The sequence below is a fragment of the Sapajus apella genome, unplaced genomic scaffold (genome assembly GCF_009761245.1).
Source record: "Sapajus apella isolate SASKATOON/1434 unplaced genomic scaffold, GSC_monkey_1.0 scaffold54, whole genome shotgun sequence".
Taxonomy (NCBI): Eukaryota; Metazoa; Chordata; class Mammalia; order Primates; family Cebidae; genus Sapajus; species Sapajus apella.
The window spans coordinates 10,619,884-10,642,089 of NW_022436994.1; the positions used below are offsets into that span (position 1 = coordinate 10,619,884).

Sequence of the window (22,206 nt, forward strand, 5' to 3'; positions counted from 1 at the left end):
AAAAAAAAAAAAAAAAAAATTATGAGGTAAATGCTATCCGCCTGACTTCTGAAATTTTCTTACCTCCGTACTCCCCGTTAACTGGGCACTTAATTGTAGAATAAAATAAAATTTAGTGCTGGCAAATTTGTCAGCTGAAGGGGGCAGCATGGATTTCAGTGCTAAAGTGGGGGTCAGTTGGCCCCGGGCTTCTGGTCCTTGGAGGCCAGCGGAAGAGCCGCATCGCTGCGAGGAGCAATGTGAGCCTGTGGCTTAAATTTCCCGGGCTAGTGGTACTGCATTGAATGCATATGCAATAACCGGACGCAGAAAAAAAAAACAGCGGGGACCAGGGGAGGCGAATCCCTTCCCGACGCGAGTCCGAGCGTCTGAGAAGCAGAAGGCACAAGCCCCGGCGACCTAAGCCCTGGATCAGCCGGCCCGAGGACCTACGTTGGCATTTAGAACCTGAAGCGAACTGAAGCCTTCGGTTGCCAGGCTTCGACGCTCTAGCGGGCGGGCCGCAGACGCCGGAAGTCTCGACTGCTCTCCCGCTAGCGCGCCGACCCGCGCGCATTTACCGGCCTCTCCCTGCACCCTGAAGAACTCCTCAAGGTTGTCACGGCGTGGTGTTTTTGTCACTCACAGGTTAGTCTCCCGCGGGTGTAAGAGTCTCCGTCTTCACCCTCGCAAGGAGCGTTTGTACCCGCAATCCGGGCGGCTGCGTTTGCGCGCGGGGTGAGTTGCTGCTTGGAGACTTCCTCAGGGGTCACCTCGCGGAGGTTCGCGCCGGCGCCGGGTGGCTACCTCCCTGCGCTGCTTCTTTGGGGCCTGGGAACCAGCGGTAGCTCCTCGAATTGGATGCCACCCGTGCCCCCGCGCGCTCGGAGTTAGGAGGCTGTGTCTAGCTAACCAGGGCCCTGTCCTGCAGTTTTTGCTGATCATCCCCGACAGCACACCGTAAAGAGTTGGGGGTCCTCTCCAAGAGCTGGGACCGGGCACTTTTGTTGGTAGTCCTAAATTTCAACACCTTGAGGAGTACGCTGCCCAAATTATTGTAGGAAAGAATATTGTGGTTTAGTGGTCATAATACTTTTTGTCTCCGCCACACTTGAAGAGCAGAACCCTCCCCTCCCCAACAGGGGCTGACTACAGAAGTGATTTCCGTGTAGGGCACATTGGATGTATTTATGCATATATGAGTGCTTGTGTGTGTGTTTGGGGGTGGGTGCTGTGTAATTTTAAAAAATCTATGGAGATTATGATAATTTGATAACCTGCCTCTCCAGTCTTCCCCTAATTCCTCCGCATTCTCCCCGGAGAGCTATTGCCCTACTTCTAAGGCGGGTCACTTGTGTATAGAAGTAGCAAACCTCCGCTTACACTTGCACATTTAAACATAGATCTGATTGTGTATTTCTGCCCTCAGAACTTCCTGTCCTTCCCGTTGCCTTCAGGAGAATACACATTTCTTAGCCTACCTTCTTCAAGGGCCTTCAGGGTCTTGATTCTGCTGAATTATTCAGTCTTTGGTCCTTTCATGGAAAACACGCCTGCAGGTACATGTGTATTATGCTCCCACCATGCCAGTCTACAATAGTTTAATCACTTTAGATATGGCAAAGTTTTATATGGTTTACCCACGTTTTTATTTTTGTTCTAACATTCAGACAGAAATCAATTGAATTCCTAATATTGCTAGGCACTGTTTTAAAAACAGGATAAAATGGAAAAGACAAAACAAAACAGTCTTCAGTCTTTAAAAAAAAAAAAACTTTACTGACACACAATTCACCTACCATAGAATTCACCATTTAAAACGTACAGCGATTAGTACATTCATAAACTTGTACAACCATCACTACAAAACATGCTTTAATCTTCTTCAACTTCATTAGTTGGTTTAATTTTCTGTTTCAGACAGACTCCAAGAAGTTATTCTCACATTATTTCATTCATGTTTAATATGCCGTATTCAATTTGTGAGAGCCTGTCGCAACAATTTTATAACATTTTCATCACTCCGAAAAGAAATCCTGTGCTTATTCAGCAGGCTCTCCTGACTGCCCCGTCCCCACTCCCCATTCCAAGCCTTAAGCAACTGTAAATTGACTGACCGTATATTTGACTATTCTGGATGATTCATGTAAGTGAAATCAGGCAGCGTGTGGTCTTTTTCAACTGGCTTCTTTTAATTAACATTCATGTTCACCTTTATTGTGTTTAATAGCATGTGTCACTACTTCATTGTTTAAAATTGCTGGATAGTCTTTTATGGATATTACCACTATTTATTTTCCTTTAGTGGACATTTGGATTGTTTCCACCTTTTGGCTCTTATGTATAATGCTGCTGTGAACATTCACCTACAAGTTTTTGTTTGGACATCATGTTTTCATTTCTCTTGCGTATGTGCATAGGAATGAAATGGCTGGGTCATGGTAGCTCTGTTTAACATTTTAAGAAATGATCAGACTGTTTTCCAAAGCAGCAGTTTGCATCTTTTTAACATTCCTACCCCCAGTGTATTAGGGTTTTGATTTCTTACTCCTTGCCAACACTTGTCATTATCTGTCTTTCTAATTCTAGCCATTCTAGTGGGTGTGAAGTGTGTGTCATTGTGTTTTCATTCTTTTTAGTTGACATGTAATAATTGTACATATTTAGGGACTACAGAGTGATATTTTGATGCATGTATACAATGTGTAATGATCAAATCAGGTGATTAGCATGTCCGTCACCTCAAACATTCGTCTTTTCTTTGTGTTGTGACCATTAAACATCTCCTAACTTTTTGAAAATATGGTTTTGAATTGCATTTCCCCGATGGCTAATGATGCTGGGCATCTTTTCGAGTGCTTATCGCCCATTTGTATATCTTCTTTGGAGAAATGTCTACTCAGATCCTTTGCCCATTTTTAAATTAGGTTGTCTTTTTTGTAATTAAGTTGCAAGGGTTCTTTATATATTCTAGTTACAAGTCATTTATCAGATATGTGACAGTCTTTTAGATTATGCTACTGTTCTTTTAAATGAAAAGCACATGAGATTAATTTTTAGTAGCCCTGGAGACCTCCTTATGGGTGTGTGGCTGTAGTTCACAGAGTGAAGTTTTTCCAACAGCTACATGGAAGGCCAGGCCCAGGAAAAATGCTGTGAAGAACCTGTGAGGAGCATTTTAAGACTTGAAAAATGAAGCAAGGGGAAACTTTATAATTTGTCCATTCTCTATTGAGTTTTGTCTTTATTGATTTTTAGGAGTTCTTTGTGTAGGGATATTAAGCCATTGACTGTTAGATATGTGGCAGATATTTTCCATCTATTTAGTTAATTTTTTATATTTTTTACTATACTGTTTTAAATTTTTGTGTAGTCAGGACTTTTTCTCTAAAAGGCTTCTGGCTTGTAGTTTAGGATATTGTTCTTAAATTATAGGAGTTATAGAAATTGACATAGTAGTTCCCAGTTAGTGTGACATCTGAGTCCCTGGTATTATATTAAGTCTAATGGTGTTCATTGTTTCAGACATTGGTACCTTCCTATCTTTCTGCCTTGAAAAATATGCCACGATCTAAACTTTGTTCATTTAACTTTCTATTTTAAACAGACTCCAAGAAGTTATTATTTTATTCTCTTGTTTATATTTCATATACTACATTAGATTCGTGATAGCCATATTGGACAGTTGGTTACCGAAGAGAAGTTACTTTTTTCATACTAGCAGGCATTTATTTGAAGATTTAATATATGCAGAGGTTGAGTATAACTATTGTGTTCTGTATTATTTGGGGCATGTTGGAAAAAGTAGTTTTTTTTTTTTTTTTGAGACGGAGTTTCACTCTTGCTACCCAGGCTGGAGTGCAATGGCGCGATCTCGGCTCATCGCAACCTCCGCCTCCTGGGTTCAGGCAACTCTCCTGCCTCAACCTCCTGAGTAGCTGGGATTACAGGCACGCGCCACCATGCCCAGCTAATGTTTTGTATTTTTAGCAGAGACGGGGTTTCACCATGTTGACCAGGATGGTCTCGATCTCTTGACCTCGTGATCCACCCGCCTCGGCCTCCCAAAGTGCTGGGATTACAGGCTTGAGCCACCGCGCCCGGCCGGAAAAATTAGTTTTATAAAATCCTGTTGACATTGTTTTGTATTTATTTTCTTATTTCATTGGTTAAAAGGCAGTAGTAGTAGTAAATATATATATATATATTTTTATATGTTATGAATATATATATGTAAAACTTTTTTTTGAGACAGAGTTTTGCTCTTGGCACCCAGGTTGGAGTACAATGGCACCATCTCGCTCACTGCAACCTCCACCTCTTGGATTCAAGCAATTCTTCCACCTCAGCCTCTAGAGTAGCTGGGATTACAGATGGCCGCCACCATGTCCAGCTAAATTTTGTGTTTTTAGTAGATATGGGATTTCGCCATGTTGGCCAGGCTGGTCTGGAACTCCTGACCTCAGATGATCCACCTGCCTTGGCCTCCCAAAGTGCTGGGATTATAAGTGTGAGCCACTGCACCTGGATAGTAGTAAAAATATTTTTAGAAACTGCGTATTTTGAGAATCTAAGGAAAGTGATATACCATAGCTTCCAGAAAAAATTTCATCTCTCTGTTTACATATAGTGGCCAAGATTTCATTCTTTACCAGTGGCTTGATTCCAGTTAGAACTCTGTTTCTTGTTTCAGTGTTTTGTCTTTTCTTTTTTAAAATTGTGATAGAATATACATAACATAAAATTGACCATATGTATAACTATTTGTAAAGGTACAATTTAGTGCCATTAAGTAGTTTCACATTGCTGTGTAACCATCACCACCGTCTATCTCCAGAACACTTTCATCTCCATATACTGCACCCATTAAATGATAAATCTCCATTCCTCCCTCCCTCTAGCCCCTTGTAACCACCACTATATTTTCTGTCTCTATGAATATAACTATTCTAGGGTCCTCATAAAATTGGAATCATAAAATATTTGTCCTTTTGTGTATGGTTTATTTCATTTAGCGTAATGTCTTCAAGGTTAATTCATGTTGTTGCATGTGTTAGAATTTTCTTTTTTTGGCCAGGCACGGTGGCTCACGCCTGTAATCCTAGCACTTTGGGAGGCCGAGGTGGGTGGATCACCTGAGGTCAGGAGTTCAAGACCAGCCTGGCCATCATGGTAAAACCTCATCTTTAAAACAAACAAACAAAAAAGAATTTTCTTCTTTTTAAAGGCTGAATAATACTCCATTGTATGTATGAACACATTTTGTTAATCCATTCATTAGTATATAGCTATTTGGGTTGTTGCCACCTTTTGGCTATTGTGAGTAGTGCTACTGTGAACATTGGTATACAAATGTCTGAGTTCCTGCTTTCAATTCTTTTTTTTTTTTTTTGAGATGGCGTCTTGCTCTGTCTCTTAGGCTGGAGTGCAGTAGTGTTATCTTGGCTCACTGCAACCTCCACCTCTTGGTTCAAGTGATTTTCCTTCCTCAGCCTCTCAAATAGCTGGGACTATAGGTGTGCACCACCATGCCTGGCTAATTTTTATATTTTTAGTAGAGACAGCGTTTTGCCTTGTTAGCCAGGCTGGTGTTGAACTCCTGACCTCAAGGGATCCACATGCCTCGCCTCCCAGAGTGCTGGGGTAACAGGTGTGAGCCATTGCACCTGGCTGTGCTTTTACTTCTTTTAGGTATATGTACCCAGAAGTGGAATTTCTAGATTGTACAGTGATTCTTTTAAGTTTTTGAGGAGCTGACCGTATGCTTTAGTGTTTTTGTTATTTACATAAAATATGAGATTTAAAAGAATTGTGTAATTTAGGCATGCATTATTACATTTACCTTTCCAAAGGGCCATTTCTTAAAGGGGTATAGGTGTTTTTGTATTAGGACTTGGAGATCTTTGAGTTTTAAAACCACTGTAATTCAGACTAAATAAAAGGTTTACCTTGGATGGCTTTCCAAATCCTAAACATCTCTATGAATCTCTATGATCCAAGATTCTTTTTTTTTTGTTTTTTTGATACAGGGCCTCACTTTGTCTCCCAGGCTGGAGTGCAGTGCCATGAACGTGGCTCACTGCAGCCTTGACTTTCTGGGCTCAAACGATCCTCCTGCTTCAGCCTCTCAGGTATATAGGCACATGCCACTACACCTGGCTAATTTTTGTATTTTTTTGAACAGATGTGGTTTTACCACGTTGCCCAGTCTGGGCTCAAACTCCTGAGCTCAAGCCATCTGCCTGTCGCCGCCTCCCAAAGTGCTAGGATTACAGGCATGAGCAACCTTGCCCGGCCTTTTTTTTTCTTAATGCTTTGGGCAAATTACCCATCATGACAGACTCTAAAATGGAGGTGAGTTTGCAAACTTGTATAGTTCCAAAAATCTGTGAATTATTCTGGTATCATACTACCGCTCCATTTGGATACTTTGGCAATTACTGTGGTGTGCTGTGACTGTTGCTTCTTCTGACAGGCAAGTTTACCTCCTTCAATGCAAAGATAACCGTGTCGTTAGTTGAAGATTAGGAAATGACTAGTGTTATTCTCTTTTATGACTGTATCATTCTTTTTTCAACTATTCTCCTCTTTTTGGAACTACAAATTATTGTGGGTACTAGAATCTCTCTGAATAGCTGTGACCTCCCAGGGATCACTGGGAAAATGTAGAAAAACAGCCAATAGTATGGCTCCACCAAAACTTAGAAAACTAAGGTTGCATGTGGCTGCCAGATCCTGGGAACAGGATGGCTGAAGGGCAGCCCTAAGGGATAAAGGGTAGAGGATTTATATGGATTATCCTCTCTCTACCAACCTGTCCCTCCCATTGCAACATCTTTCATAAGGTCTCAGTTTAATATTCTGTCATTAGTATTACAACCTATATCATTTTATCAACAGCAAGTGTATTATCAGGAGAGATGGAAGGTGGTGTGTTAATGTGACTTTTGCTCTTAGTTTGGGTCTCTTTGTCATTTGGACTCTGATCTGGTGATCTGTCATCTTGTGGGCTTTTGGTGTCTTAACGACATTTGGCCTTTGCAAATGCACTGGAAAGGTCCCCAGATGGATTTAGATCTCTTGGAACTTTGATGCCACTTAGATTCATAAGTGATCTGGCAAATACCAAGATTACATAGATGCTAAGCACTCAGCTTTCCCTGATTATGCATCAGCTTTTTGAGGGAGATGAAACGCAATCACATAAAGAATGTGCTAGCCAGGCGTGGTGGCTCACGCCTGTAATCTCACCACTTTGGGAGGCCAAGGCGGTTGTTGGATCACTTGAGGTCAGGAGTTCCAGACCAGCCTGGTCAGCATAGTGAACTCTGTCTCTACTAAAAATACAAAAATTAGCTGGTTATGGTGGCGTGGGCTTGTAGTTCTAGCTACTCGAGAGGCTGAGGCAAGAGAATTGCTTGAACCTGGGAGGCGGAGGTTGCAGTGAGCCAAGACTGTGCTACTGCATTCCCTCCTGGGCAACAGTGTGAGACTCTGTCTCAAGGGGGTTAAAAAAAAAAACATTTCCTAGCCAGGTGTGATGGCTCATGCCTGTAATCCCAGCATTTTGGGAGGCCAAGGTGGGCAGATCACTTGAGTTTAGGAGTTTGAGACCAGCTTGGGCAAAATGGTGAAACCCCATCTCTCTACTAAAAATGCAAAAAAACTAGCTGGGTGTGGTGGTGCATGCCTGTGTTCCCAGCTACTCAGGAGGCTGAGGTGGGAGGATCACCTGAGTCCAGGAGGTCGAGGCTGCAGTGAACTGTAGGTCACAGCTGCAGTGAGGTGCGATGGTGCCACTGCACTCCAGCCTGAGTGACAGAATGAGACCCTGTCTCAAAAAACAAAAAAACAAAACAAAAAGTTACCAGAATTAAAATATTCCTAACTTTTGGTTATAGATTGTTCCTCTCATTGGAATGTTGTGTGTATGCTGGGGACAAAGATTGACTTCTAGTGTGCAATATTAGCCTTTAGAAACACTTCTTTCTATAAACATATGGCACTATTTATCCTGTTATACTGTTTTTTTTAATTACCATACAGTAAAATAAACTTGATGTTATAAATTTTAACCCATGTACCAATTTGTATAACCACCACCATAATCAGGATGCAGAATAGTTGCCTTATCTCAAAAACTCCCTAGTGCTGTCTCTTCATTGTTATATCTTCTTATCCAAGTAACCAAAACCAAAAAGTAAATACCATTTTGTGTTTTTATTGTGGGAAGCAGTTATGTTGCATCCTTGCTTTTCCTCTTTATTAGGGGTTTTATCTAAGTATGATGGGCTAGAAAGGATAAAGTCAACATAGTCTTTTTTTTTTTTTCCCAGAAATTCACGAACTTTCTCATGCATTTAGTGTTTTAAGAATAAAATCATTTGGATAGCAGGGTCTTCCAACAGGTGGCAGTGTTGTGCTATATAATAGGACTTACTAATAAAGATTGTGGCTTTTTGTCAGCTGGATGATAATTGCTCTACATTTATACGTCAGAAAATCAAGATGGTTAATTAAGAACTGACATTTAACTATTGAAATTATCTTTTAAAGTTGATTTCAAAATTCATCTTACTCTTGTGATGTTACTAGTAAAACAGCCTATGGATAAAAGTATTCCTTAATAAACTTGTATTTGTTTTCAGTGTTTGCAGAATTATGAATTAACTCTTTCCTTAAGGTTAACCTTAGTGGCAGGAATAACTCCAGTGTTGTGTATGAACCTGTGAGTCATAGAATCTTATCAGTGCGACTTCAGATGTTTTATGTTTCAGCCTTCTCAATCACATGTAGTAATCCCATTTATAACATCTCTGGTAGTCGGTGGCATTGATCAGCAAATAGAACAGACTAAAAGAAAGATAGAGGTTTTAATTGCCAGCATCTTGAATGTGAAGCCTTAATGGAGATGTTCAGTGAGAAATGATGAAGTGGAAGCTTGTGAGACATTTGCACTTTAGTGACTCATAGGTTTTCAAAGCTAACCCATCCAAAAAATGGATTCTCCTTTTCTTTATACTTCCAGCAACTTAATGTCTGGCAGTATATACTTCCCTAGGGACTGGGGCTGTCATTCATCCAGATGCTCCTGAGCAATTTTGGGGTCACTTTAAGAACTCTCAATGTTCTCTTAATTCTACCTCCTAAATATTTTCAAATATGGCCACTTCATCTCTACCTCTCTCATTGCCCAGAACAATGATTTTTCACCTAGATATACTGCTCCCTAATAGATCTGCCAGGATGTATTATTACCTCTATTTTTCCCACAATAGCCATTTTTAAAAAATGTAAAATCTGATGATTTTACACTCCCCATGTTTGTTTTTATTCCTAAACAAGTTTGTCAGAAAGTTTGTAAGTTTCTGAATAAAATAAAAGTTTGTGAGTTTCTGAATAAAGCTTGTAAGTTTCCCCATGTTTGTTTTTATTCCTAAACAAGTTTGTCAGAAAGTTTATAAGTTTCTGAATAAAAAAGGGACTATATTGATTTTATCCTTTCTAGTCCATCATACTTAGCTAAAACCCTTAATAAAGAGGAAAGGTAGGGATACAATATTACTACTTCCCATAATAAAACACAAAATTATATTTAGCATTAAACTCTTCTTTTACTTTTTTTTTTTTGAGATGGAGTTTCGCTCTGTCACCTAGACTGGAGTGATCTTGGCTCACTGCAACCTCACATCCTGGGTTCAAGCAATTCTTCTGCCTCATCCTCCCTAGTAGCTGGGATTACAGGCACCCACCACGATGCCTGGCTATCCGCCTACCTTGGCCTCCCAAAGAACTGGGATTATGGGTGTGAGCCACCGCCCCTGGCCTTTTACTTATTATTGTACTTAGAATAAACCCCGGATATTTAACTTGACCCCCACAACATTCCTCCCTTCTCCCTGTTCTGTGATCTGCCCTCTCTTCTTATTGTTATAGTCTCATCTCATGTTGGTTTCCCCTTGTTCACTGTGCTCCAGCTTCTCTAGTGTCCTCTTTGCCCCTTTATTGGAGGAGGTGGGGAGAACAGATGCAACTATGTAAGCAAAAATACATTTACTAATGTAATGTATGCAAATATACATTTCAGGTAATGAAAAAATGCTTAAAAGTATATTAAAATTTGTGGCTCAAGGGGACATTTTGATAGTAGTCAGGAAGCCACCCATCCCTTTGTCACTTTTCAACTCCTCATATTGAATCTAGGGATAAATGCACATCAGAGTACAGATTCTGTTTGTGGGCAAAATTATATTCTAGTAGAACAGGAAATTTAGGATCTGACAGCGATTACCTGTAGTACTGTTAACTATGGATAATCCTTTATATTTGGTAGTTGTCACTTAGTTTGACTTTATTTTTGTAATTTCATTCTAGCATTTCATTATTTATTAACTTTGTTTTTCCTGTGTGACTGCTTTGCCTCACCAACCAGTTGGACCATGTAGCCATCTGGGGATTAGATGCTGTTAGTGGCATCCTAATAAGTGATAGCTGTGTACTCTGTGCTTGAGTTTCTTGTTTCCCAAAGCAATTCATTCCTGCTGGAGATAATTTTATCTATGAAGAAGCTCCTCTTTGCCGGGCATGGTGGCTCACGCCTGTGATCCTAGCATTTTGGGAGGCCGACGTGGGCAGATCACTTGAGGTTAGGAGTTTGAGACCAGCCTGGCCAACATGGTGAAACCCCATCTCTACTAAAAATACAAAAATTAGCTTGGTGTGGTGGCACATGCCTGTAATCCTAACTACCCAGGAGGCTGAGGCAGGAGAATTGCTTGAACCTGGGAGGCAGAGGTTGCAGTGTGTCGAGATCACGCCACTGCACTCCAGCCTGGGGGACAGAGTGAGTCTCAAGTAGAAAAGTTATTCTCTATTCTCCATTTTGTACCAAGTCTCTGGTCTGTAGTTTCCTTACAGTGGTTCTAGTTTTTTTGGGTTGTAGAGAACAAGCCTAACTTCTCTTCCCCCATTAGCCCTTTTACTGTTGAAGTAACTGTTGTAGGTCTAGAATATTCTCTTTGATATTAACATCTAACAATTATTCAACCATTTCAAGTTGTGCTCATTTTTCTGAGCACTTTTCACTGTTTATCCTCTAGTTCAGTGGTTGAAAGTTGATTTGGGTACCACCTGCATCAGAACAACTTAAGGTACTTGTTAAAAATGTGGATTCCTGGTAGATTGAATCTGTACTTCTAATCTTGCTTCCTGTTGAAACTCTGTTAAAACTGCAGTAAAAACCCAATGGATGTAGAAAACAAACAACATCAACACAGTGTAGAGTACTGAAAAGCCTAAGAATGAGTCAAAATTAACTGACACCCAAGACTTAGGAATCCTGCATTGGGAAAGGGAAAAACTATGAACCAATTAGATTTATCCTCTAAATCCTCATAAAGCTCAAGAAGTAGCAAAGCCAGATATCTCTGGAAATTGGGGTGCAAAAGACATAAAATAAGGAAGATTGTATAAATATTGCTAAGAAACAACTCTCCTAGTGCATGCTATTCACCTTGGGACAGATTCTGGAGGTTCAGAGCAGATGATCTCTGGATAAAGTTGAGTTTCCGTATGGGAAGTCACTCCCAGAATTTCTCGGGAAATTTGTATGTTACGTTAAATCCCAAACCCTGAGGAAAGTCACTGGTAATTCCATGTTGGGAAAACAGAATAATTTTCATGAGAATTAACGATCAGTAGTCAATAGTATTAGATATGATTGGCTCTTAGAGCTCCGCTGATGTCAAGTGGAAAGCAAGAGCAGGTCATGCTGACACCAACTAGAATCTTAAGGTGCACATCTCTGGGAGCTGAGACAAGAACATCTAGGAGATAAGCTTGTGATCTAAACAGCCAGTCTCATAGCTGTTGCCATCTTATAAATGTGTTTTTTACTCCCTCTGCTGCCAACAGCGAGTTATTCTTACAAATAAATAATAATACATTTGTATGTATAGTTCACTTCATACAAATCCTATTAGTGGTGTTTCAAGAAATGAAAAATTTGAAAGCAAAATAAGTCCTAAAGTTGGCAGTACAACATATTATTTTGTGCAGTAGTATATTAATCCATGTTCACACTGCTGATAAAGACATAATGGAGACGGACAGTTTACAAAAGAAAGAGGTTTAATTGGACTTACAGTTTCACGTGGCTCGGGAAGTTTCACAATCATGGCAGAAGGCAAGGAGGAGCAAGTCCTGTCTTACATGGATGGCAGCAGGCAAAGAGAGAATGAGAAAGATGCAAAAGCGGAACCCCCTGATAAAACCATCAGATCTTGTGAGACTTACTCACTACCATGAGAACAGTATGGGGGAAAGTGCCCCATGATTCAATTATCTCCCACTGGGTCCCTCCCACAACTCATGGGATTATGGGAGTACAATTCAAGATGAGATTTGGGTGGGACACAGAGCTAAACCATATCGTTTTGCCCCTAGCCCGTGCTAAATCTCATGTTCTCACATTTCAAAACCAATTGTGCCTTCCCAACAGTCCCCCAAAGACTTAACTTATTTCAGCCTTAACACAGAAGTCCACAGTCCAGTGTTTCATCTGAGACAAGGCAAGTCCCTTCTGCCTGTGAGCCTGTAAAATCAAAAGCAACATAATTACTTCCTAGATACAATGGGGTTACAGGTATCTGGTAAATACAGCTGTTTCAAATGGGAGAAATTGGCCAAAACAAAGGGACTTCAGGGCCCAAGCGAGTCCAAAATCCAGCAGGGTAGTCAAATTTTAGAGCTCCCAAATGATTTGCTTTCACTCCAGGTCTCATATCTGGGTCACACTGATTCCAAAGGTGAGTTTCCATGGTCTTGGGCAGCTCCACCTCTGTGGCTTTGCAGGATACAGCCTCCCTCCAAGCTGCTTTCATGGGTTGGTGTTGAGGGCCTGCGGCTTCTCCAGGCACATGGCGCAAGCTGTCACTGGATCTACTATTTCTGGGGTCTGGAGGATGGTGGCCCTCCTCACAGCTTCACCAGGCAGTGCCCCAGTAGGGACTCTGTGTAGGGGCTCCAACCCCACATTTCCCTTCTGCACTGCCCTAGCAGAGGTTCTCCACGAAGGCCCCACCCCTGCAGCAAACTTTTATCTGGGCATCCAGGTGTTTTGTTATATCTTCTGAAATCTAGGTGGAGGTTCCCAACCTCAGTTCTTGACTTCTGTGCACCTGCAGGCTCAACGCCATGTGGAAGCTGCCAAGGCTTGAGGCTTCCACTCTCTGAAGCCACAGCCCAAGTTCTGTGTTGGCCCCTTTCAGCCATGGCTGGCATGATGGGGACATGAGGCACCAAGTCCCTAGGCTGCACACAGTATGGGGACCTTGGGCCTGGCCCACAAAACTGCTTTTTCCTCCTGGGCCTCTGGTCCTGTGATGGAAGGGGCTGCTGTGAAAGTCTCTGACATGGCCTGGAGACTTTTCCCCATGGTCTTGGGGATTAACATTGGACTCCTTGCTACTTATGCAAATTTCTGCAGCCGGCTTGAATTTCTCAAAAAATGGGTTTTTTATTTTCTGTCCCATTGTCAGCTGCACATTTTTTGAACTTTTATGCTTTTTATTCCTTTTAGAATGGAATTCTTTTAACAGCACCCAAGTCACCTTTTCAATGCTTTACTTCTTAGAAATTTCTTCTGCCAGATACTCTAAAAGTCATCTCTCTCAAATTCAAAGTTTCACAAATCTCTAGAGTAGGGGCAGAATGCTGCCAATCTCTTGCTAAAACACAAGAGTCACCTTTGCTCCAGTTCCCAAAAAGTTCCTCATCTCCATTTGGGACTACCCCATCTTGAAACCTTATTGTTCATATCACCATCAGCATTTTTGTCAAATCTATTCAACAAGTTTATAGGAAGTTCCAAACTTTCCCACATTTTCCTGTCTTCTTCTGAGCCCTCCAAACTGTTCCAACCAATGCTTGTTACCTCGTTTCAAAGTTGCTTCCACATTTTTGGGTATCTTTTCTACGACACCCATCTCCTAGTACCAATTTACTTTATTAGTCTGTTTTCATGCTGCTGATAAAGACATATCCAAGACTGGGCAATTTACAAAATAAAGAGGTTTAATTGGACTTACAGTTCCATGTGGCTGGGGAAGCCTCACAATCATGGCAGAAGGCAAGGAGGAGCAAGTCCTGTCTTAAATGGATGGCAGCAGGCAAAGAGAGAATGAGGAAGATGCAAAAGCGGAACCCCCTGATAAAACCATCAAATCTCGTGAGACTTATTTACTACCAAGGGAACAGTATGGGGGAAACTGTCCCCATGATTCAATTATCTCCTACTGAGTCCCTCCCACAACACATGGGAATTACGGGAGTACAATTCAAGATGAGATTTGGGTGGAGACACAGAGCCAAATCATATCAGGTAGTATTACTCTTGCTATGAGATTCAAATGTTGTGTATCTAAATAGTACCCAATAATGTTTGTTGGTGTTTTTTAGTTTAAATAGTCACTGTAGACTGCCATCCTTTGTAAATCCTTTAAGAGAGGAATTTCAAGAGAAAAAGATATGAGTGTTTTTGTGAAATACTTCAACATTAAATGAGAACTTGATCTAAAATTAGTGAAAGCAATATTGAATTCAGAAGCAAAATAAAAATGAGAGGAGGCAGACAAAATAGTTTATCATTAAGAAAGTAAACAAGCTTATATGAAGCAACATACTCTTCAATTTAGAGATCCTTTTTTTTTTTTTTAGAGATGCTTTTTGATGCACTCAAATTAATTTAATAAACGCCAATGTTAAATGAATGAATTTTTTTCTATATTGGGAATATCATGAAACAAAGATCAAGACTATTGGAAAAGGCAAGTAATACTGGGTGTGTTTCAAGCTTTCATATTAATAATGATAACTTCTAAATATAGTATTATCTTTCAGGTTTTAGAATGATTTTTATTTGGCACTTATTTTTGTATTACGTATTTTTTTTTTTTTTGAGACAAGAGTCTTGCTCTGTTGCAGAGGCTGGAGTGCAGTGGTACAATCTCGGCTTACTACAACCTCTGCCCCCTGGGTTCAAGCAATTCTTGTGCCTCAGACACCTGAGTAGCTGGGATTACAGGTGTGCATCATCACATTCAGCTAAATTTTTTGTAGTTTTAGAAGAGATGGGATTTTGCCATGTTGGCCAGGCTTCAAGTGATCCATCTGCATTGGTCTCCCAAAGTGCTGGGATTACAGGCCTGAGTCACTGCTTCCAGCGTATTGTTTGTTTTTTAATTTGTTCTAGTATCCTGTGTCTGTGTCAGATACAAATCATTTTTTTTTTTTTTTTTTTTTTTTTTTTGAAACGGGGGTTTGCTCTTTTTTCCCAGGCTGGAGTGCAATGGCACGATCTCAGCTCACCGCAACCTCCGCCTCCTGGGTTCAGGCAATTCTCCTGCCTCAGCCTCCTGAGTAGCTGGGATTACAGGCACACACCACCATGCCCAGCTTATTTTTTGTAGTTTTAGTAGAGACGGGGTTTCACCATGTTGACCAGGATGGTCTCGATCACTTGACCTCGTGATCCACCCGCCTCGGCCTCCCAAAGTACTGGGATTGCAGGCTTGAGCCACCGCGCCCAGCACAAATAATTTTTATACATTTTCTCAATATGTAATTTTTACAGTGTACTGGTTCATACTAGTATTAAGCCATAGGTTTATTATTGTATCTTTAATTCTTAAACAGAAAATCTTTCCAAGTTTTAGTATAACCCTATTACAGAAAGATGATTCACTATTTTTATTTTTTATTTTTTTAGAGACATGGTTTTGCTCTGTCACCCAGGCTGGAGTGCAGTGACATGATCCTATCTCATTGCAACCTGGAACTTGCCGACTCAAGTGATCCTCCCTCCTCCCTCCTGAGTAGCTGAGACTGTAGGTGCATCCCCACTGCACTCCAGCCTGGGCAACAGAATGAGATAGGTGCATACCACCATGCCTGGCTAATTTTTTTTTTCTCTGTCATCTGTGTTTTAATTTTTCTTTTTTTTTTTTGAGACGGAGTTTCACTCATGTTACCCAGGCTGGAGTGCAATGGCGCGATCTCGGCTCACCGCAACCTCCGCCTCCTGGGTTCAGGCAATTCTCCTGCCTCAGCCTCCTGAGTAGCTGGGATTACAGGCATGCACCACCATGCCCAGCTAATTTTTTGTAGTTTTAGTAGAGACGGGGTTTCACCATGTTGACCAGGATGGTCTCGATCTCTTGACCTCGTGATCCACCCGCCTCGGCCTCCCAAAGTGCTGGGATTACAGGCTTGAGCGACCGTGCCTGGCCAATTTTTCTTTTTTTTAAAGACAGAGTCTCATCCTGTTTCCTAGGGCAGAGTTCAGTGGTGTGATCTCCCGTCACTGCAACCTCCGTCTCCTCGGTTCAAGGAATTCTCTTGCCTCAGCCTCCCGAGTAGCTGGGATTATAGGTGTGTACCACCATGCCTGGCTAATTTTTGTATTTTTAGTAGAGACAGGGTTTCACCATGTTAGTCAGGCTGGTCTCGAACTCCTGACCTCAAATGATCTGCCTGCCTTGGCCTCTCAAAGTGCTAGAATTATAGGCCTGAGACAGTGTATCTAGCCCTAGACCTCCAGTCCTAATCATAAGCAAATACCCAAGGATTACCAGTTATTTGAGGAAGGCATCAAGCATTGAAGGTGGATCGTGGAATTGAAACAAACAAAACCAAAAAGCAACTTGGAAGAAATAAAGGCTTTGTAGGGAGAAAAAACAATGACCAACAACCTCCTACCGCAGTTACAGATATATTCAGGGAGATGAGATGAGGATGCATAAAAACAGGATGCTGTACAAAAGACTAGCCACAGAACTTACCAGAGACTTGGGGTGGGAGAGGGGAGGGTAGGGAGAGGTTGGTCAAATGAATACAAAGTTACAGTTAGGAGGAATAAGTTCTGGTATTGTATTCCACAGAAGGGTGATTATGGTTAATAGTAGGGTATTGTATGTTAGAAAATAGCCAGAAGATAGACTTTTGAGTATTCTTACCAGAAGGAAGCGATAAGTGCATGAGGTGATGGACATGCTAAATATTCTGATTTGATCATTATATAACATATATATGTATTGAGGCATGGTGGCTCATGCCTGTAATCCCGGCACTTGGGAAGCCAAGGTGGGCAGATCACTTGACGTCAGGAGTTCGAGACTAGCCTGGCCAACATGGCAAAACCCCATTTTCACTAAAAATACAAAAATTAGCTGGGCATGGTGATGTGCATCTGTAATCCCAGCTACTTGGGAGGCTGAGGCAGGAGAATCGCTTGAGCTGGGAGGCAAAGGTTGCAGTGAGCCAGGATCATGCCACTGCACCCCAGCTTGGGTGACAGAAAGAGACTCCATCTAAAATAACAAAACATATATATACAGCTAGTGCTCGACTTACGACCACGATTGGTTCCGACAGACCGGTCGTAACACGATTTGGTCGTAAGTTGAGTAGGCTGTATGTACAGTACTGTGAAATGATGTTATAAAAATCTTTAAGTCATATTTTATAATTTTCTTTCATTATTGTTATATATCATAATTTTCTTTGTTCATTTTATGCCATTTGTATCATCTCTACACCATTTTGTTTCTTATTTTTACATTTGTCAGGTTTAAGTAGAACACTGCATTACCAGTACAACTGGTGTTCAATCCTTGCAAATCGTTCGATGTTTGGGTCCATTGCTTCGAACTGTATAAGAAGTTTATTGGGAGGGGTTTGATGAAAAATATCCAAGACACAAAACACAAATTGCTATACTGAGTCAGGGATAACAGTTGAAATGGTGCACGCGGAGATGGTAGTGCTACCGGAAGCTGGTCCGCACTGTTGTACGCCCAGCTGGGCAACGTTTGCGCTGCCAGACGCGGAGCAGTCATGGCTAGCGATTGTGGTCGTAAAGTCGAATGGTCGTAAGTTGCACAGGTCGTAAGTCGATCAATACCTGTATGTATTTAAACATCAAATTGTACCCCTCAAATATATGTAATGACAATGTGTTAATAAAAAAAAGTCTAGCTAGAAAGTGAAAACAGTTTAAAACATGATAGTGGAAGTGAAAACCTTTGGAAGATTATAAGATAACGTTTGGAAAATCTAGGAAGTAGGCAGAAAGACAAGAGGACACTTAGCTAACTATTCCTGAGGTTCAACATTTATATAGTTGAGTTGCAGATGAAATAGGGGGAAATGAAAAGGCGAAAATGAAAAGGTCATTTACAGATTGAATGTGCTTTCTGTGTGTCCACCCTAATAAATATACGCCCACTGGGGCACATCATTAGGAAATTTCAGGATACTGTGTGGTAAAGAATGATTTTAGAGTGAAACAAACCAAGATCACATATACAGGATCAGGAATCAGAATGGCTTTGGATTTCTCTGTAGCAACCTGGAATTATGAAAGCAGTGAAGCAATGCCACCTTCAAAATTCTGCAGGAAAATGATTTTTAACTTAGAATTATGTACATGTATTATTATGTATGAGAGATAAAACTGATAAGAAGGGTAAGAGGCTGGGCACAGTGGCTCACACCTGTAATCCCAGCACTTTAGGAGGCTGAGAGGCAGAAGGATTGCTTGAAGCCAGAAGTTCAAGACCAGCCTGAGCATTGGAGTGAGACCTCTATCTGTACCAAAAATAGAAAACAATTAGCCAGGTATTGTGACATGTGCCTTTAGTCTCAGCTACTCAGGAGGCCCCAGTAGGAGGATTGCTTGGGCCCAGGAGTTTGAGGCTGCAGTGAGCTCTGATTGCCCCACTGCACTCCAGCCTGGGCAACAGAATGAGATCTTATCTCTTAAAAAAAAAAAAATTTCAGGCCGGGCGCGGTAGCTCACGCCTGTAATCCCAGCACTTTGGGAGGCCGAGGCGGGTGGATCACGAGGTCAAGAGATCGAGACCATCCTGGTCAACATGGTGAAACCCCGTCTCTACTAAAACTACAAAAAATTAGCTGGGCATGGTGGCGCATGCCTGTAATCCAGCTACTCAGGAGGCTGAGGCAGGAGAATTGCCTGAACCCAGGAGGTGGAGGTTGCGGTGAGCTGAGATCGTGCCATTGCACTCCAGCCTGGGTAACAACAAGAGTGAAACTCTGTCTCAAAAAAAAAAAAAAAAAAAAATTTCTTTTTCCCTGGAGGGATAGAAGGAAAAAAAAAAAAAAAACAAGAACAGTAAAGAGAATGATTAAATCAGGATAGCTGCCTCAGTAGAGGGAAGGAGGTGGGATCAGAGTGTCTTTAAGGTCTTGGTAAAAAGCTGTGTTTTAATAGGGGTAGTGGACACTTGGGAGTTTATTGTATTAGTTTCTCTTCCTATCCACATATGTATTTTATATGTTTTTATATGTGTAGTCATGTGCCACGTAGTGACATTTCAGCCTACAGTGAACTGTATATATGACACTGATCCAATAAGATTATAGTACCATATTATTTTTTTTTCATTCTCTTGATTGATTGATTGAGACAGGGTCTTGCTATGTTGCCCAGGCTGGAGTGCAGTGGCTATTCACAGGCACAATCCCACTACTGATCAGCACAGGAGTTTCGACCTGCTCTGTTTCTGACCTGGGTCGGTTCACCCCTCCTTAGGCAACCTGGTGGTCCCTGGCACCCAGGAGGTCACCATATTGATGCCGAACTTAGTGTGGACACCCGATTGGCATAGTGCACTACAGGCCAGAACTCCTGGGCTCAAGCAGTTCTCCCACTTCAGCCTCCTGAGTAGCTGGGACTATAGGCACACACCAGCGTGCCCAGCACCATATTTTTGCTTCACCTTTTCTGTGTTTAGATATGTTGAGACGCACAAATGCTTACCATTGTGTTATAAGTACCTACAATATTCAGTACAGTGACATGATTTACATGTTCATAGCTTAGGAGCAGTAGGCCATACCATACAGCTTAGGTGTGTTGTAGGCTATACCATCCAGGTTTGTGTAAGTAAACTATGATGTTTGCACAGTGATGAGATTACCTAACTATACATTTCTTAGAATGTATCCTAATTGTTAGGTGACACGTGACTATTTGATACATGTGAAAATGCAAACTTTTTAAAAAGCAGATTCCCACTTTTGACTCAATGAATCAGGTATTTTCTTTCTTTCTTCTTTTTTTTTTTTTTTTTTTCCTGAAATGGAGTCTTGCTCTGTCACCCAGGCTGGAGTGCAATGGCACAATCTCGGCCGACTGCATCCTCTACCTCCCAGGTTCAAGCACTTCTCTTGCCTCAGCCTTGCAGTAGCTGGAATTACAGGCACGTGCTACCATGCCTGGCTAATTTTTGTATTTTTAGTAGAGACGGGGGTTTTACCATGTTGGCCAGGCTGTTCTTGAACTCCTGACCTCTTGATCTGCCTGCCTCAGTCTCCCAAAGTGATGGTATTACAGGCATGAGCCACTTCAGCTGGCCAGAGATTTTCTAAATAATGGCCAAGAATCTGCATTGTAAATCTTACTCTTTGGTAAGAATATCACTGTAGTTGATCTGTTCTTATTAAATGTATTACCCAGTATTACTTATGGGCTTTGATAAGCACATAATAAAGTGGAACATTACTTCCCTACATTGAGTTACCATGCTGTTTTATATATGTATACATGGAAATTGTTAGTCTGTGATTAGCTACACCAAGGTATATCATAGTGAACCCCTGATTTTTCATGAACCTTTAATATGCTCATTTTAGTTTCTCTCAGAATATGTTAAAAACCAAACCACAAGATTTCTGCTGTCGCTGCAATGATATTGTGAAAAATGTGGGATGGGATATTACATGTGCTCTAACATATGTTAAGGATCTGATATCATTTTACAAAAATTAAAAAAGAAAACCCAACAACAAATGCAGAATTGTTCTTAAAGGTGGCTAGTTGGGGCAGTTATGTCAAAAGATTCCCATGTGACTTACTACATTTAATCATAATGAAACCCTGACAGCTGCCTATTGTTTTAGTGTCACTTGTATATTCCCTGGTGGAAAATCTAGTTTTTCAGCTCAGTTGTGAAACAGGTAATCACAGACATCAGCACTGTGCTGTTTTGGAAAGGGCTTAGCACCTGAAGTTTCAGTTAAGGTCTGCTATCCAGTAATTTCTTTTTCACTTTGGACAAGTTTACCTAACCTTTCTGAATCCTTTTGTTTGTTTATAATTTGGGTCACCAGTAATACCTGCTGGAGTTAGGAGACTAAAATGAGATAGTTTATGTTAAGCACCTGCCACACTGCCTAGTTGTTAAAGAAATATTATTTTCCTTCTGTAATCATCCTTTACTCAAGCCGGACATCTGGGAATCAACCATAAATCTTTTCTATTCTTTACCTACCAAAGAGCTATTCATTTCATCTTCTTAGTAGCTCTAGAAAGAGAATGAGACATGATACACATTTTATAACACTGGGCTATAAGTAGGCAGTAACTATTAATAAATCAACTGTTTAGGACATATCTTAAAATTACCCGTAAAATAAATAAATAAATAAACACACACACACACACACACACATACATACATACATACATACATACATATATTTTATTTTATTTTTTTTGAGGCAGAGTCTTGCTCTTTCCCCCAAGCTGTAGTGCAGTGGTGTGATCTTGGCTCACTGCACCTTCCTCCTCCCAGGTTCAAGTGATTCTTCTGCTTCAGCCTCCCAAGTAGCTGGGATTACAGGCCTATGCCACCATGCCTGGCTGATTTTTGTATTTTTAGTAGAGGCCAGGCCGGTCTCAAACTCCTGGCCTAAAGTGATCCACCCATCTTGGCCTCCCAAAGCGCTGGGATTACAGGTGTGAGCCACCATGCCTGGTGACCCGTAATAATTTGAATTGGTGTTAGAATGATGCTTCATTTCGTATTTTTTTATTTTTAGGCTTAACGTTTTCACGTGTGAGGTTAGCCCTGCAGGATGTTGTAGTGAAAAAGTGTGCACTTTGCACAGAGACGCTCCCAGGTTCACATCTAAGCTTTGCAGTGTTAGGACTTCAGGCAAGTTTTGCACCCCTTATAAGCTGGCTTTATGATATTTTTAAAGTATGTTAATAAGATTTAGTTATGGACTATCACATTATTAAAAGATAAATTTATATGAAAGTGCAAAAGGCTAAGAAGAGCCAAGATACTCTTCAAGAATAAAGTGGAACAATTTGTTTTATCAGATAGGAAATTAAAAAAAATAAAACTAGATTAACAAAGA

The 22,206-nt window shown here is 41.1% G+C and overlaps 1 protein-coding gene across 2 annotated transcripts in view; it reads left to right on the plus strand.

Annotated features, from left to right (window-relative positions):
- The first annotated feature begins 541 nt into the window (after positions 1–541).
- The window catches only part of LOC116527390 (cytochrome c oxidase assembly factor 1 homolog), an 87,235-nt gene continuing 65,570 nt past the window's right edge, over positions 542–22,206 (plus strand). Inside the window, exon 1 of one of the 2 annotated variants that reach the window (XM_032244412.1) lies at positions 542–627. The gene's annotated coding sequence lies outside the window, so the exon portion shown is untranslated. Of the gene's footprint in view, positions 718–22,206 lie in introns of both variants that reach the window. The other variant, XM_032244410.1, reaches the window with a different exon arrangement.